Genomic DNA, 18,555 nt, shown 5'->3' with positions numbered 1-18,555 from the left:
TTCAAACACCAGTACATTCCTGCAGGCACTGGTGTGCATAACAAGTAGCCTCACCTGGCCAGCCCATGCCTGGGAGGAGCTGTGCGCTGCAGCTTCCCCCCCATTCATGCAGCTCTGCAACATGTCAAATACACCTGCCCGTACTCCACTCTGTGATCGGTGGCTGGGGAGGTGTTTCCTAGTATTCGCTACGGTCCTGCGCTCATCATCCAATGCCACAGCCCAACCCCCCCCCCCCCCGCCAGCAGCACCTCCCCCTCTCTTATTCTGGGTGCACTCCATGCTTGAAGTTGTCTACTCCTCTCCTTGTTCGTGTACACGGAGAGGTCGCAGCACAACAAGGGATCAGTGCATCAGTACATACAGATAAGCGTGGAGCACCAACTCATTAAAAATTAATTATCCCTGTAGCGGGGCCCCTGGGAACCGTCGGGCCATAAGCGATCACTTAGGTTGCCTTGTGGTAAATCTGCCCCTGGTTGTGCCCAATTACAGAGTACATAAATACAATACAAAGTGGGCGCTAAAATTTGGTATACTAACAATTAAGATATTGATTGGCTGCTCACACAAGGAGGATCTGGGTATCCTCCTAGATAAAGAGACACTGCACCTAAGAAATATAGTTACAAGTGTGAGCGCACATGTGGTTAAAATTTATGGTTAATTAGGCTGCTGGTTTAATAAATAATCTTTTATTCCTTTAAAACAAACTAAATAGACATTACCAAAAATAAAAAAGGAACATCACAATGGAAATCACAATGTGAAAATATGCATATATCCCCGCTTTGGCCAATTGAGCTTTAAAAGCAGACCAAGGAAGTGAAGGATTTGCAGAAGGATAGGATGGGCAACAGTGTCAAAAGCAGCAGAGAGGTCAAAAAGAATAAGCAGAGAGTAGTGGCCCTTAGATTTGGTAGCTTGGAGGTCATTGCAGACTTTTGTGAGGGCAGTTTCAGTGGAGTGGGAGAACAAAAGCTAGACTAGAATTGTCAAGTAGCGAGTAGGAGAAAAGAAAGGCAGTAAGGAGATTGTAGACAATACACTCAAGGAGTTTGGAGGCAAAAGAGAGGAGAGAGATGAGTCGGTAGTTGGAGAGGGTGTTTGGATCAAGGGTAGGTTTTCTAAGAATAGGAGAGACAAGTGCATGCTTGAAGGCAGAGGGGACAGTGCCTAATGAGAGGGAGAGATTGAGATGATGAGAAAGATGGGAACAGGCAAAAGTAGAGATGTAGCAGAGGAGGCGGGAAGGGATAAGGTCAAGTGGGGAGGTGGTGCTGGGGGGAGGAATTCGATGAGGGCCATGACTTTCTCACAGGTACAGTACATGTGAGAAAGATGTCAGAGTTGGTGGGAGGGATGGAGAGGGGTGTTAAGGGATAGAAGGTTGCTGATTACTGATGGTCTGGTGGGATGTGATGTCCTGATGTATGGAGTCAATCTTGGATGTGAAATAAGTGGCAAAGTTAAGCACAGACAGTGAGGAGGGGAAACAAGGTGGGGGTTGGGTCGTGGAGGGAGTTGACAGTGGCAAAGAGGTACTGGGGTTTGCAAGCCTGGGAGGAAATGAGATTCTTGAAGCATGACTGTTTAGCTAGGGAAAAGATAGCACTGAAGAATGAGAGCATATGTTTTAAATGTAGGTTGTCTGCCTTAGAGCGTGATTTCCTCCATTGTCGCTCAGCAGTACATGAGTATTTTTTGGTGTGCCAATGTCGAGGTTTTATTCTGCAAGGGTGAATAGTGGTCGGTGGAGCGACAGAATCAGGAGCACTGTGTATCCAACTTTACTGTTTTGTTTAAATAAAAAGTGTAGTTAAATTTTTGGTGCATAAAAATACAAAAATGTTGATTTTGGTGTAAAAACAAAAAGTCACTTTTTTTTTTTTAATGAACACCTGTAACTACACCTGCAATCTTAAAACACCTGTCCCATCCATGCAACACCCCCATATAGCTGTTCAAAATATTTTAACCCATCATTCTACACTTTTTATAATAATACTCAAATAATTGCATGTACTTATTGGACCAGTTAAGCTTATTGAAAACTTCCATTTGTCTAATTAGTTATGGGGTCCTGGGGTCTGATCAAGTCTCGACATTTTTACCATAACCCTTTCATGCATAGAGGCCACTACAGTGGACAGCTGTTTTTAAGTTATTATTTCCAATAGAAACTGTTATGACATCACTAGTGCATGGTGTCCTTAGAAGATACAGTTTCCACATAATGGCAGCTTATAAAAGCAATATGGTCAAAATAAAATAGCAGAGCCATGATCATCAACACAACGCACTTCAGGGATTTCTGTAAAATCTTTTTACTCAAAAATAGCAATGCAGGTAAAAAAAACCAGGACATAATATAGTAGATGTTTTGATCAAATATTTAATTTCTTTTTTTCACAGTTGATGTAAAATCATATGTCCACTTCAGTGAATGTCAGGCAATACAAAGATCAATACTTCATGCATGGTTTATCCTGGCATATAGGCCTAACCTAAATATATACTCCTGACGAAGTCCCCTAGTGACGAAACGCGTTGGGTGTGGCTTGCATCTGCAGACGAAGTTCTGTCTCCCATTTGATACAGAGCAAACGGCGTCTCCGTGAGAAATACCCCGCTGACTGAAGGAATACATCGTAGTGGCAGTTATCGGAGAGAGTGGCTAAGTGCATTATTTTAAACTTACATGTACGTGGATATTTACATAAGTAAAGTGTTACTTTTTATTATTATTCATTGGTGCACTCTCCTTATTTTTGACATTATCTAGAAACCCCCGACTCCTGGTTGGAGTGGATGAGCGGGCACTACATGTATTAACTAATAGACTCTGGGAACTACTACAGTGTGCACGGATCAGAATTCTACATTATATATATATATATATATATAGTCCCAATACAGAAAACAGCGGCACTCAGGGATTTTCAAAAACACAAAGTTGTACTCAAAGTGTACAAGAAAGCCGACGTTTCGGGACTCACCCGCCCCTTTGTCAAGGTGTGTAACTAAAAACAAGCAGAAACATACCTTATATCTAGAAGAAGCCCGCCAGTGCTTGTGCGCGGACCAGAGTCGCGGCTTCCCGCTACACTTCCGGTCCCACTGTGATGACCTCACTACGGCTGCGTCTTTTGGTTGTCAAGGCAACCCTGACGCTCCTCCGTGCACAGGTCCATTCTGTTAAACAAAAACAACATGACAGAAGTGTATCCTCACTGTCTACAGAACCCTCCACCTTATCAATGATCGGGGCGCACATCTCATGTCACCTATTAGGCAACCCGGTCTATATAGATACAAATACATATATGATGGTGTTATACAAATAGAGCGTCCTTCAGTATCAGCTCCAAACCTATAGAATTGTATCTATTTGTATCTTTATAGACCGGGTTGCCTAATAGGTGACATGAGATGTGCGCCCCGATCATTGATAAGTTGGAGGGTTCTGTAGACAGTGAGGATACACTTCTGTCATGTTGTTTTTGTTTAACAGAATGGACCTGTGCACGGAGGAGCGTCAGGGTTGCCTTGACAACCAAAAGACGCAGCCGTAGTGAGGTCATCACAGTGGGACCGGAAGTGTAGCGGGAAGCCGCGACTCCGGTCCGCGCACGAGCACTGGCGGGCTTCTTCTAGATATAAGGTATGTTTCTGCTTGTTTTTACTGTTACACACCTTGACAAAGGGACGGGTGAGCCCCGAAACGTCGGCTTTCTTGTACACTTTGAATACAACTTTGTGTTTTTGAAAATCCCTGAGTGCCGCTGTCTTCTGTATTGGGACTTTGCAAAATTTCTTCCAGAGGGCACCAGGGTAATTTCCAGCCATTGGGAGGAGTGCCGGCCCGCACCTTCTCTCTCTCTCTCTATATATATATATATATATATATATATATACAGTTGTGCTCGTAAGTTTACATTTCCTAGCAGAATTTGTGATTTTATGGCCATTTGTCAGAGAATATGAATGATAACTCACAAACTTTTCTTTCACTCATGGTTAGTGGTTGGGTGAAGCCATTTATAGTCAAACAACTGTGTTTACTCTTTTTAAATCATAATGACAACAGAAACTACCCAAATGACCCTGATCAAAAGTTTATATACCCCAATTCTTAATACCGTGTATTGCCCCCTTTAACATCAATGACAGCTTGAAGTCTTTTGTGGTAGTAGTGGATGAGGCTCTTTATTTTCTCAGATGGTAAAGCTGCCCATTCCTCTTGGCAAAAAGCCTCCAGTTCCTGTAAATTCTTGGGCTGTCTTGCATGAACTGCACGTTTGAGATCTCCCCAGAGTGGCTCAATGATATTGAGGTCAGGAGACTGAGATGGCCAATCCAGAACCTTCACTTTATTCTGCTGTAGCCAATGACAGGTCGACTTGGCCTTGTGTTTTGGATCATTGTCATGTTGGAATGTCCAAGTACGTCCCATGCGCAAATTCCGGGCTGATGAGTGCAAATTTTCCTCCAGTATTTTCTGATAACATGCTGCATTCATCTTGCCACCAATTTTGACCAAGTTACCAGTGCCTTTGTAGCTCACACATCCCCAAAACATCAGCGATCCACCTCCGTGTTTCACAGCAGGAATGGCGTACCTTTCATCATAGGCCTTGTTGACTCCTCTCCAAATGTAACATTTATGGTTGTGGCCAAAAAGTTCAATTTTGGTCTCATCACTCCAAATGACTTTGTTCCAGAAGTTTTGAGTCTTGTCTCTGTGCTGTTTGGAGTATTTTAAGTGGGATGCTTTGTGGCATTTGCCTAGTAATGGCTTTCTTCTGGTGACTCGACCATGCAGCCCATTTTTCTTCAAATGCCTCCTTATTGTGCATCTTGAAACAACCACCCCACTTTTTTTCAGAGAGTCCTGTATTTCAGCTGAAGTTATTTGTGGATTTTTCTTTGCATACCGAACAATTTTCCTGGCAGTAGTGCCTGAAATTTTTGCTGGTGTACCTGACCGTGATTTGGTTTCCACAGAATCCCTCATTTTCCACTTCTTAATTAGAGTTTGAACACTGCTGATTGGCATTCTCAATTGCTTGGATATCTTTTTAGATCCCTTTCCTGTTTTATACAATTCAATTACCTTTTCCTGCAGATCCTTTGACAATTCTTTTGCTTTCCCCATGACTCAGAATCCAGACATGTCAGTGCAGCACTGGATGAAAGATGCAAGGGTCTTTTAAGGAGTCCAGAAACTCACTGATGTTTTATACACACACACTGATTACAAGCAAACAGATCACAGGTGAGGATGGTTACCTTTGGTAGCCATTCAAACCCGTTTGTGTCAACTTCTGTGCATGTTATCAGGCCAAAATCTCCAGGGTATGTAAACTTTTGATCAGGGCCATTTGGGTAGTTTCTGTTGTCTTTATGATTTAAAGAGTGTAAACACAGTTGTTTGACAATACATGCCTTCACCCAACCACTAACCATGAGTGAAAGAAAAGTTTGTGAATTATCATTCATATTCTCTGACAAATGGGCAGAAAATCACAAATTCTGCTAGGGTATGTAAACTTATGAGCACAACTGTATATATATATATATATATATATATATAAAATTATAGGTGTAAGGGGAGCGCTCAAACAACAGTCTCAATATTTCTTCAGATTGAATATCCACATTCGACAAAGGTTTCTATAAAAAACCCTCTCACCAGAATACACCCAGACAGCAAAATCACTGATTAGTCCATTTCCTTTAAAACGGTAGAATTTATTAAAACTTTATGTATTAACAGCTCTTACATTTGTCTTGACATTCATGGGATAAGATCTTAATTGGACTCGCTGTCTACCCTAGCCGGGGGGAGCTCCTAAAACAGCTTGTCCACCCACTATGTCTAAGACCGTCACCCAACGCATTTCATCTATACAGACTTCCTCAGGAGTGTCTTTAATACAAAATAAAACATATAGTACCTTATTAACAAAATAACATACAAAAATCCATATAGAATACATATGAAAATATAATATAGACAGAGATTAAATAGTAACATTATCTGGGTGTTGGTGTATACATATATAGGAAAAACATTTACTAACTTACATGGCCTTTTGTATATATCTTAAAAATATATAACAAATATCTCACTTCAACCATAATCTCTAATAAAATGCAAAAATTCAAAAAGCTCCACATTAGAAATATTAGTAGTATTGATGATTTAGAGAAGAAAGTTTTCCTCTCTCTATAAATTTAACAATTTAGACCAGAATAATTTCATAATAAATTTCATGTATATTCACAATAATGTCCTATAGTAAGAGGTATTCACAAATATCTTTTCAACACTAGTCAGTTGTATCATCTATAGAGGATTTTATTTAAGCAAATTAAAAAAAAACTTACTTTCTTCAGGTAAGAGCAATATGTCCCAGCGGATAATTTGTATAAAATGGGGGACTCCCATACTGACACAATTCTGTGGGCATAAAATATTAAATCAATCCCATATTTCCAATCATAATTTTATTAAAAAAATATTATTATTGAAAAAAATATTAGCAAATAATACTTACATTAACATTAATATATATCCTAATATAACCAGATGATCCCAGAATCTTAAATAGCCAACGTTTTAATAAGAACCTCCAAATGTCTCTATAACATTCGTTATTCTAAAGATAGAGAAAAATTAATTTACTAAATGAACTATTCTACAATACACAAGACCACCAGTATTCAAACCAACACTTACTATTACTTGTAATCTGGAGCTTGTGTCCTCTGTGCTGGCTTAGCTCTGAATGAACTACAGAGGCTCTATTTGAGCTTTTATTCTCTCCAGTCCTTACCTCACTTCCTATCATTATGGTTGATTGAATTTATCGAATAACCTTCTTTTTATTGATATTAGCTGTCCTTTTGAAATAATAAATCAAGTATACCTTCTTTTAAACTTTTAATCTATACTAAACTTAAATTTCTATTTCAAAAAGGCTCCTATTGTGACCAATGTATGTTAATTGCTCTAATTAATTCAGTACACATGGACCAATTCTCCTATATGTGTGTATCAAGCCTCGTTTTGAATCTCCTTAAGCTCCCATAGAATAGAAGCCTGCATTGCTTCTTTTGTGCATCATGCCTCACTTAAAGATCCCGTATCATCACTTCCTGGTTGTGGAACGCTCTGCGTTCCACTCCCTTCAAACCAGTGCTCTTTCTCATAGCACGTCAACCTCCCGTAACGTCGCTTCCTGGTCGTGGAACGCACTGCATTCCTCTCTCTTGTTCCGCTCTGACCAACGCTCTTTCACATAGTGCGTCATGACGCTCCACTCATGAACGTCATGACACCGTCTCCTAGCAACCCGACGCCTACCCCCAGGCTCAGCTCCACAGCGCGCTTCATTGCGCATCGGTAAGTAAAGTGCAGTGACTTTATTGTCAACTTCAACATGATGTTGAAGTTGACAATAAAGTCACTGCACTTTACTTACTAAAATCCAGGCTCCGAGTGCCGCCCATTTTGTTCTCTTATACTACTGGGTTGCATCCCTGTGGGAAGGCACCGGCAGCAAGATACACCGCATCAAGGGTCTGCGAGTGCCGGGTCATTCTGCACCATATATATATATATATATATATATACAGATGGAGACACACTCAGCTTGGCTTCTCTGCTGCGCCTAGGCACACCATGGTTTATTAGCATAAGCCTTTCATCTATTGTTCTCAGCTGCAATACAATACAGAGAGAACAATACATCAGGGGATTAAGTCATTACAGCAGGGGTTTAAATCCAACTGCCCTGGCTCAATTAATCCTATTAAAGGCCAAGATAAAGATGGCTCCATCTGTATATATAAATTCCTCATATAATAGCCATATATGCCAGCTTTGAAAGCTTTATATGTATCATTAGATATTATCATAGCTTTTTTAAATTGTAAATGTCAAATTATACTAATTAGAAGCAGCTGTGGTAGTAGTGGTGGGCGCTTTATTAGTATTGTTTTTATTTTATCCAAACATCAAGAGCATCTAGCAACAGGGTTAGGTACAGAGTAGTATAACATGCACATGGTGGGGAATGGATAGCATGGATCAGTGTGTGGCGATGTTACTACACAGAGGCAATAACAGGAGATGATACATTCAGGTGTTCTTTCACTTTCTTGATGTGACTTATAAATGCAAGGCTGCTGTATCAAATGCCCAGATTCAATGACAAGAATCTGTTGGATTTCAAAGCATCCATGGCTCAAGCTTTGATCAACACTGGCTTTATGTTGCAATGTCGAAGAGGATAAACCACCTCTGTTGAAGCACAGGGACAAGTCAAATACACCCCTGATATTAATTTCAGTGAGGGAAATCACTTGCTAAAGGTTACAGATCTAAAGCATCCTAAGGGATGCCACGAAGCATCATGTACATGTAAAATTAAAGCACATGCAGTGTCTTTAGCCTTTGTATTTAGGGTGCTTCTCCAACTTTTACTACAAGCATTAACATCAGTCAAATTTAGTTTGGAAAGAAGGCTAACTTTATAGGTATGAAACAAACTCAGAAGTAAATGAAAATATTTAAATTATTAAAACTGAGGACATTTTTGTTCTGGATAAATATATCCATAAATAGGCATAAAAATGTATTGTTTTTTTATTTAGAGGGTTTTTTTGTTTCTGAAGAAAAAATACAGTAAGCAACATGAAAAGAACAAATTGGAACCATACCAGACATTTTTTTTAATTTTACCTTACTTTTTTGCAAGAATTATAATTAACAAAAATGTTCATGGTTAAATTACTGTTCCATGATAATAGGGATTTTTTTTTTATGTTGTAGACATAAGTGGACATGTGTATAACTTTTTTATTATTATTATTAGTTTTAAAAACAAAAACAAGAAAATTTGTGTTTTTCTAAGTCTTGAGGACTAATAAAAAAACATTGAAAAATAAATCTTGCATTAGGTTATAATAATTCATAAATGAAGTGTTAAAATAATGAGTTTTCCTAAATTTTAACCTGTTCTGAAGCTGGGAGAAAAAAAATGCATTAATTTCTAGAGAAATGGCAGAGACTATAATTCTTGTGTCTAATTGAATACCATAAACCCTGTGGCTGCCCAAACTTTTACGCACAGTGAGAAAAAAGTAATGCGTTTAATTGAATATACCCCTTAAAGTCTACTGTTTTTAATTTCTCTCTTTACTTATATCTCTTTATTTATTTATTTTTAATCTTATAGTTTGAATCCATTATCCATACTTCAATATTAATGCTAGATGGAGGCAACAAGGTAGATGAAGCAGTTTTAAAAATAGAAAAAAATGTTTGAAAGATTTACTAGATCTGGTAGAAATTATATACAAATAGCGCTAATTGGTGGCAGGAAAGCCCCACTGTGAACTGTGTAAATGTCATGTGAAAGTGTTATGACTTCATCACTTTCCAAAATGTAATGTGAAGCTTTATATTACTTTTAACTAGAGATGTGCGGCGAGCACTTTTCATGTTTTGTGTTTTGGTTTTGGATCTTGATCTTTGCTCATGTTTTGGATCTGGATTGGTTTTGCCAAAACCACCCTTTCAGGTTTTGGTTTTGGATCTGAATGATTTTTGAAACCCCCCCATAAAAACAGCTAAAATTACAGAATTTGAGGGTAATGTTGATCATACGGTATTATTAACCTCATTAGCATTAATTTCCACTAATTTCCAGTCTATACTGAACACCTCACACCTCACAATATTGTTTTTAGGCCAAAAGGTTGCATCGAGGTCGCTGGATGACTAACCTAAGCGAGCCAAGTGGGCGGCACAAACACCTAGCCCATCTAGGAGTGGCACTGCAGGGGCAGACAGGATGGCAATTTTAAAAACTAGGCCCCAAAGAGCACTTAGTGCAAAGAAGAAAAAGAGGTGCATCAAGGTCACAGGATGACTAAGCTAAGTGACACAAGTGGGCGGCACAAACACCTGGCCCATCTAAGAGTGGCACTGCAGTAGCAGCCAGGATAACACTTTTAAAAACTAGGCTCCAAAGAGCACATAGTGCAAAGTAGAAAAAGAGGAGCAATGAGGTAGCTGGATGGCTAAGCTAAACAACACACGTGTGCGTCACAAACACCTGGCCCATCTAGGAGTGGTACTGCATTTGCAGACAGTTTGGCAGATTAAAAAAATAGGCCCCAAACAGCACAGCATGCAAAGTAAAAAAAAAGAGGTACAATGAGGTACTGTAGCTGTATGACTAAGCTAAGAGACACAAGTATGCGGCACAAACACCTGGCCCATCTAAGAATGGCATGCAGGGGCTGAATGTCGAGAGTGGCCCATAATTTTTCGGGCCACTGACAGCATCTCCTGCATGCCCCTGTCATTTTTCAAAGAATTGTGCACCACCAAATTAATTGTATGTGCAAAACGTGGGACGTGCTGGAATTTGCCCAGATGTAATGCACGCACAATTTTGGTGGTGTTGTCCAATATCAAAAATTCCCAGGCGAGTCTAAGTGGGGTAAGCCATTGTGCGTTGTCAGCGGTGTGCCTCTTATGGAAACCGGCGATACACAGCGTAGCCTGCCTAGGAATGAGCTGGTGTCTGTGAGATGCTGCTACCGGTGTCACTGCTGTTGTTGCTGTAGGAGGCAATATTTCTACCAGTGGGCTGTCACAGTCATGTAGTCCTTAGTTTACCCTGCTCCACTTGTCCACGGTTAAGTGGACATTGGGTCAACCGTATTTTTCAGGACGCTAAGGACACTTTTCTTAATGTCCCTGTACAGTCTGGGAATCGCTTTCCAAGTGAAGTGGAATCTAGATGGGATTTGGTACAGGGGACACACTACCACCATCAATTGTCTAAATCCCCCTGCACTAATGGCAGATACCGGACACACGTCTAACACCAACATAGCTGTCACGGCCTCAGTTATCAACTTTGCAACAGGATGATTGCTGTCATATTTCATCTGCCTCACAAAGGACTGTTGGACAGTCAATTGCTTAGTTGAAGTAGTACAAGTGGTCTTCCGACTTCCCATATGAGATGACGATCGACTCCCAGCAGCAACAACAGCAGCAGTGGTAGCAGCAGCAGTGGGCGTACCACTCAAGGATCCTTTGGAGCAATCCCGGTTAGAAGAGGATTAGTCAGTCATGCCAGTGACATGGCTTGCAGGACTACTTACGTTCCTCAACTGCATTGGCAGCAGCAGCAGTAGAAAGAAGTGGTTCTTGATATTTCTCTATTTTATCCTCCAAATTTTTGTTCTCCATTATTTTTCTGGAGTTATATAACAATATGCGGCACAGGAGAGTGTACCTCTACACAACACCAGGCAAACCCTGTAAAAATTATTTGGATTAAATATTAATAACCCCTTTATATGGAGTAAATAATATTCAGCACAGGACAGCACCTCTGAACTTATATGGCAGCACCACTGGACTGGACTTATATGGCAGTACCACTGGACTGGACTTATAGGGCAGTACCACTGGACTGGACTTATACGGCAGTACCATTGGACTTATATGGCAGTATCACTGGACTTATCTGGCAGTTTCACTGGATGTATATTGCAGTACCACTGGACTGAACTTATACGGCAGTACCACTGGACTGGACTTATGTGGCAGTACCACTGGACTAATACGGCAGTACCACTGGACTGGATTTATACGGCAGTACCACTGGACTTATACGGCAGTACCACTGGACTGGATTTATATGGCAGTACCACTGGACTGGACTTATGCGGCAGTACCACTGGACTAATACGGCAGTACCACTGGACTGGATTTATACGGCAGTACCACTGGACTTATAGGGCAGTAAAACTGGACTTATACGGTAGTACCACTGGACTGGATTTATACGGCAGTACCAATGGATTTATACGGCAGTACCACTGGACTTATACAGCAGTAACACTGGACTTATATGGCATTACCACTGGACTTATATATCAGTACCACTGGACTGGATTTATACGGCAGTACCACTTGACTCATACGACAGTATCACTGGATTTATATGGCAGTACACTGGACTTCTACAGCAGTACCACTGGACTGGACTTATATGGCAGTATCACTGCACTTACACGGCAGTATCACTGGACTTATATGGCAGTAGCACTGGACTTATATGGCAGTACCACTGGACTTATACGGCAGTATCACTGGACTTATACGGCAGTATCACTGGACTTATTCGGCAGTAACACTGGACTTATACGGCAGTACCACTGGATTTATATGGCAGTACCACTGGACTGGATTAATATGGCAGTACCACTAGATTTATACGGCAGTACCACTGGACTTATACGGCAGTATCACTGGACTTATATGGCAGTACCACTGGACTTATATGGCAGTATCACTGGACTTAAATGGCAGCACCACTGGACTTATGGCAGCACAGGGACACCACCACTGAACTGATGCAGGACAACACAGCACCACTGCACTGAACTGGACTTATAGAGCAGCACTGGACATATGGCAGCAGAGGACACCACCATTGTGACTGGACTGATGCAGCACAGGACACCACCACTGGACTGATGCAGCACAACACAGCACCACTGGACTGGACTTATACAGCAGCACTGGACATATGGCAGCAGAGGACACCACCACTGTGACTGGACTGATGCAGCACAAGACACCACCACTGGACTGTTGCAGCAAAACATAGCACCACTGGACTGGATTTATGCAGCAGCATTGGACATATGGCAGCAGAGGACGTCACCACTGTGACTTGATTGATGCAGCACAAGACACCACCACTGGACTGATGCAGCACAAGACAGCACTGGAATGACACATAAGACAGAGCAGATTGCCACACCACTTTCCCGCACAGACAGCCACTGAGGAGAGAGATAAGTCCTCTCGCTACACTCTCCAGGACTTGAGTGAAAATGATGGTGACGTGTGGCTCCTTATATGGAATCCAAAACCCACGAGAATCTGACAGCGGGATGGTTATGTTTTGCCTCGTTCTGGTTTACGAGTCTGGCTTGAAGTCCCAAGCCAGGCTCGGAACCGGGCTCGGGACGTGATGTTCGGTAGGGTTCGGTTCTCAGAGAACCGAACCCGCTCATCTCTACTTTCAACAAAGTTTGCCCAGAAATGCAACATTGAGATAAAACAGATCCTAATAAAACTGCTGTCCTCTCCAAATCTCTGCAGTTTGAGGCTTGTAGTTAGGGAGTTCAAATGGGCCCATGGTCAAATTGGAATTAGCTGTAGCCCAATTTTTTGGCTTGAAATGTTCAGTTAGTTCCCGCAATACTAATTTGATCTTTCAGGGTTGCATTCAGCATTAGCATTAAGAATAATGTTTTTGTTTTTTTTTGAAAATTTATATAAAAAATATTTGAAAGTATTAAAAAAAAATTAATTTTTTTATTGGATCTTGAACATGTTTGAAGTTACTCATTCAATATCACCATTTGCAATAAAATACCTCTAAAGTTAATCAGTTTTAGCATTATCATATTCAAGCAAGCTCATCCATATGTGACCAAGTTCATTTATGTTTATGTGTGAATTGGATTGGATCTCATCAAACCAGCTTCAACAAATCAGTTTGACATTTTCAAATTCAGCTTGATTTTAAAAAAAATTGAGAAATTTTGTCAAACTTTTGAATTGGAGAACCAATTCAAGAATCCACATGTGGCCGGTTTATGCATCTCTAGCTGTGGTCATCATGGGGAAGAATAAACAATTTTGCTGTAGTTGTTAAGAGAACACAGCAATAGTGTAAGAAATATCCAATCCTTTAGCTTTTGCATGCAAAACAAATGTAACAGCTTTGCCTATTAAGACCATGTAACTTGAAGCCAGCTAAAACATAAGGTGGCAGCTCCTAAATAGTATCCCCCTCTTTCAATATAACCTGAGAACCAACTGGCAGTGTTCCAGAACACTTTGTTAATGTTTAACTTAAAACACAGTTCTGAAATTTATCAGGATGTCCTGACTGCATCTTTATCATACATGTTCCTCCTCTAAAACAGGTTTCACTTGGTTAGATTACTTTATATGATCAAGGATCTGCTCCCGTTATTGCCATATGCAATTAGTGCACATTCTTAAGCTAGGTACACACTGTAGAATTATCGGACTGATTTGGCAATAATAGGGTGCTAGGCCTGTAAAGTGTGTAAGAACAATAGTTTCAGTATTAAACCAGAGAAGTCATGGTCACAAACATGCTACTGTACATTAATTAGTGGATCAGTCAGCTAGAAAATCTCAGCCTCAATCTCCTGAAATCAAGCAGTGAGTGGGCATTTGCTTCCTATTTCCAAAGTTTCTCTGTGGGCAGACAAATACAAAGTCAGTGTGGTAGAAAATTGGTTGCTTAAAATAAAATATTTTATTGTGTAGCTTAGATATCGGGGCCTTTGATTTGCTAAAAAAATGTTAGGATGACGAAAAAATCATATAGTGGGTACATAGCTTCAGCTTGTCTTCTCTGCATATTCTTTAGTAAGCATCAACACACAGTAGGTAATTTGAATCTGCTCTACAAAATAATAATTTCCTCCACATCTCTGACTGACATGTTTCTCTATATGTTGAACACTGGATTGACAGGTGTATCAACCCACACTGACTGCAATTGCTGACGTGCACCAGCTAATTCATACCTTGCTTTACAGTATATGTATTGTGTTTTGTAAATTCTTTGCTTAGTATTAAAATTGGCCTCTTGACTATATTGAATCCATTATTTCAACTTAGGCTTAAGTGGTCTCTTTTATTTAGGTCTGATGAAGCCTCTGAAGGACTAAGGTGGAGAAATGCGTCAAGTAAAACATGGTAATCAGCAGTTTGGTGCTTTTACACTTTCTCTCCTAAAATTAATTAATTTGCTGCAGCATAAAAATCTATTTATGTAGATGGACTCTTTCTAAATAATAGGTATGCGTACCATGTATATTCTCATCCCTCCTTAGCTGTATAATTGGATTTACCAGCAGCTGAGAGGATCAAGGAGACTGACAATTATACAAGTTTGCTTCTGCTAACGAGCGTGTTTGTATGTGTCATTTGACAGTGAATGCTTACAAGAACATTGCTTTGCTTGCTTCACGCTAAACATCTCAAGCTGTTATTGATAACAGGATGCTATTAAAGCTTGCTTACTAACATATACCTTACTGACATCTGCCTTGATTAACATGAACTAAATGTAATATTTAAAGATATCTGTGGCTACAGTTTAATCCTCGTCAATTATTATGTTGTTAGCGTCATGCATAACTTACTTCATAGTGCTACAAGTGAAGTCCTGATGTTTTGTATAGTGAACATTAGAATGTCAAATACTGAACATCCTGGATATTTTTGATCAATTGATTAACCATTTTGAAACACTGTATCAATGCAGGTAGATATTTATCTAGCATAGTCTATGAAATCACAGTTAGAAGCTGACTCATTGCTATGGACAACTTTTCCATTTTATTTCTCTCAAATGTTACAGGCTGTGTTTGAAAAATGACAGTTAGGAGCTGATTGGTTGGAACCTTATCACCATGCAATGTATCACTTTTCAAGGATTAGCACAGTACAGTACAGCTGGTCCAAAGTATTGATACATCTCCACCTAAGAATAAGAGCTGCTGTATGTTTAAGAGCACACTGCATATGCATACTACCTGCACCAATATTGTGACATACTGTATATACAGCACTTGCAGTCATAATCACATGCAAGTGCAGTGCAGAAAATATGTACAGATGCAATCTGGACTTTTCCAATGAAATATGTTGGGTTACATTTATTGTACAGTATTTGTTAAATACATTTAGTGTTTTAACTTTCCTTGCCAAGTACAAATCCTGTATAACCAGCTGCAGTTTTTGAGTTGATGATGATGACTGCTGAATATTTTCCACAAAAGCATCTACAGTATACAACAGATTAATGGTGGCATGTATGTAACACTCCATTCTGTAGTTTGCAATGTGTGGCTGTATGTATGTTGCACAATGTAGGTGCTTCTAACCTCTGTATTTGGTTTTCAGTGCCTCTACCTGAATCAAGGCTTTCTCTTCTGGGGAATGTTCTGGAAATACACATGGGGTAGATTCGGGAAACCCCATGCCCAACACTAATATGCTGTGACACACTGCGGATACCAACACAGCACAATAACCACTTGCCTGGTATTATTACATCAGATGCGACCAAGCCAGGCTGTGATTTCCCTGACATGGTCACATCTGATGAAACCAGTTAGAAACACCCACTGGGCAGTACCCAAATACTCTGTATCCTTGTATCCTCCCACAGAGTCTGCCATGCAGCCAATCACTGCCACTTCTCAACCAGTAGCTGCAGAGAGGAGCCACCACTGGGGAAATTTAAATCCAGTAACCCTCAACCCCCCAGTATATACCTGGAGGCTGCAGAAAGGAACAAACTGCCAGGTAAATGTAAAGCCAACAGTTTATTAATGGTCAACGATTGTTCTAATGTTCATGAAATTGATTTTAATATTATTTCTGGTCATGGGTTCCCTTTTGATTACAGTGATTCCGTATCGATCAATACAATTGGTACAGGACCGCCAGCTAAATACTTGTACAGTAGTTTAAAGTTCTAGTTCATGCACAGTGTATAGTGCAATAACTATTGCTTTCTTAATGGTATACTGTGTTTAAAAAATGTGTACTTTTTTAGTAAAATATGTTGGGAAAATTTTAAATAGATGTTTTTCACCTAATTAAATCATTAAAAAAATAAACATTTCTGAGCAGTTTTTGGAAAACATAATAGCCAGTTAAATTGGTAAATGAACTGGAACAGTTAAATGCAGTTTTAGTGATTTTACAGAAAATATATTTTGGCATAGTATGAAATAACATCATATTCTACAAACATTGATTGTCACATCCTCATACACTGGATCAATTATATACAGTGCATCCGGAAAGTATTCACAGCGCTTCACTTTTTACACAATTTGTTATGTTGCAGCCTTAATCCAAAATGGAATAAATTAATTTTCCCCCCTCAAAATTCTACACATAATATCCCATAATGACAATGTGTAAAAAAGTTTTTTTTTAGATTTTTGCTAATTTATTAAAAATTTAAATCTAAGAAATCACATGTATATAAGTATTCACAGCCTTTCCTTTGACTTTGATGGTGCACCTTTGGCAGCAATTACAGCCTCAAGTCTTTTTGAATATGATGCCACAAGCTTGGCACAACTATCGTTGGGCAGTTTCACTCATTCCTCTTTGTAGCACCTCTCAAGCTCCATCAGGTTGGATGGGAAGCGTCGGTGCACAGCCATTTTCAGATCTCTCCAGAGATGTTCAATCGGATTCAAGTCTGGGCTCTGGCTGGGCCACTCAAGAACATTCACAGAGTTGTCCTGAAGCCACTCCTTTGATATCTTGGCTGTGTGCTCAGCGTCGTTGTCCTGCTGAAAATGAACCTTCGCACCAGTCTGAGGTCAAGAGCGCTCTGGAGCAGGTTTTCATCCAGGATGTCTCTGTACATTGCTGCATTCATCTTTCCCTCTATCCTGACTAGTCTCCCAGTTCCTGCCACTGAGAAACATCCCCACAGCATGATGCTGACACCACCATGCTTCATTGTAGGGATGGTATTGGCCTGGTGATGAGCGGTGCCTGGTTTCCTCCAAACATGACGTCTGGCATTCACGCCAAAGAGTTCAATCTTTGTCTTACCAGACCAGAGAATTTTGTTTATCATGGTCTGAGAGTTCTTCAGGTGCATTTTGGCATACTCCAGGCAGGCTGCCATGTGCTTTTTACTAAGGAGTGGCTTCCGTCTGGCCACTCTACCATACAGAAACACAACAGTATTACAGCGCACAGGAACTGAGTATATTAATTTATTTAAAACATATAAAGAATACATCCAAAAAGTATATATATATATATATATATATATATATATACAGACACTCACTTTTTCACTTTTGCAAAAGAAAAGAAAAAAAGACCAGCACTCACGTTTTGATGATGAAAAGAAAAAAGGGGTTTATTCCTTACAGAAGAAACATCTGGACATGATCCTAGTACTACAGTCCGACGGCCGTTACAACTCTCTGTGGTTTTCGCATGCCCCTGACGAAAACCACGGAGAGTAGAAACGGCCGTCGGGCTGTAGTACTAGGATCATGTCCAGATGTTTCTTCTGTAAGGAATAAACCCCTTTTTTCTTTCCATTATCAAAACGTGAGTGCTGGTCTTTTTTTCTTTTTTTTTGCAAAAGTGAGTGTCTGTATCAATTTCCAGGACCCTGCACCACCATGTCAATTTAATTTGATTTTTACTGAGTGCTGTCATTTTGCTATGTTTTATATATATATATATATATATATATATATATATAAATCAATTACAACCACCGGCCGATATTCCACACTAAGAATTATACATCATTGGTCTAAGGTAAGTAATGTAGCAAAAGTAGCCTAGTTCACTGTTTTTTAGCTTGCTTAAATATGTATCAGCAATCTGTTAACTTAATACCA

This window comes from Pseudophryne corroboree, chromosome 5 (genome assembly GCF_028390025.1).
Source record: "Pseudophryne corroboree isolate aPseCor3 chromosome 5, aPseCor3.hap2, whole genome shotgun sequence".
Classification (NCBI taxonomy): domain Eukaryota; kingdom Metazoa; phylum Chordata; class Amphibia; order Anura; family Myobatrachidae; genus Pseudophryne; species Pseudophryne corroboree.
The sequence above is the reverse complement of the archived record's forward strand: the minus strand, read 5'-3'. Positions refer to the sequence as shown.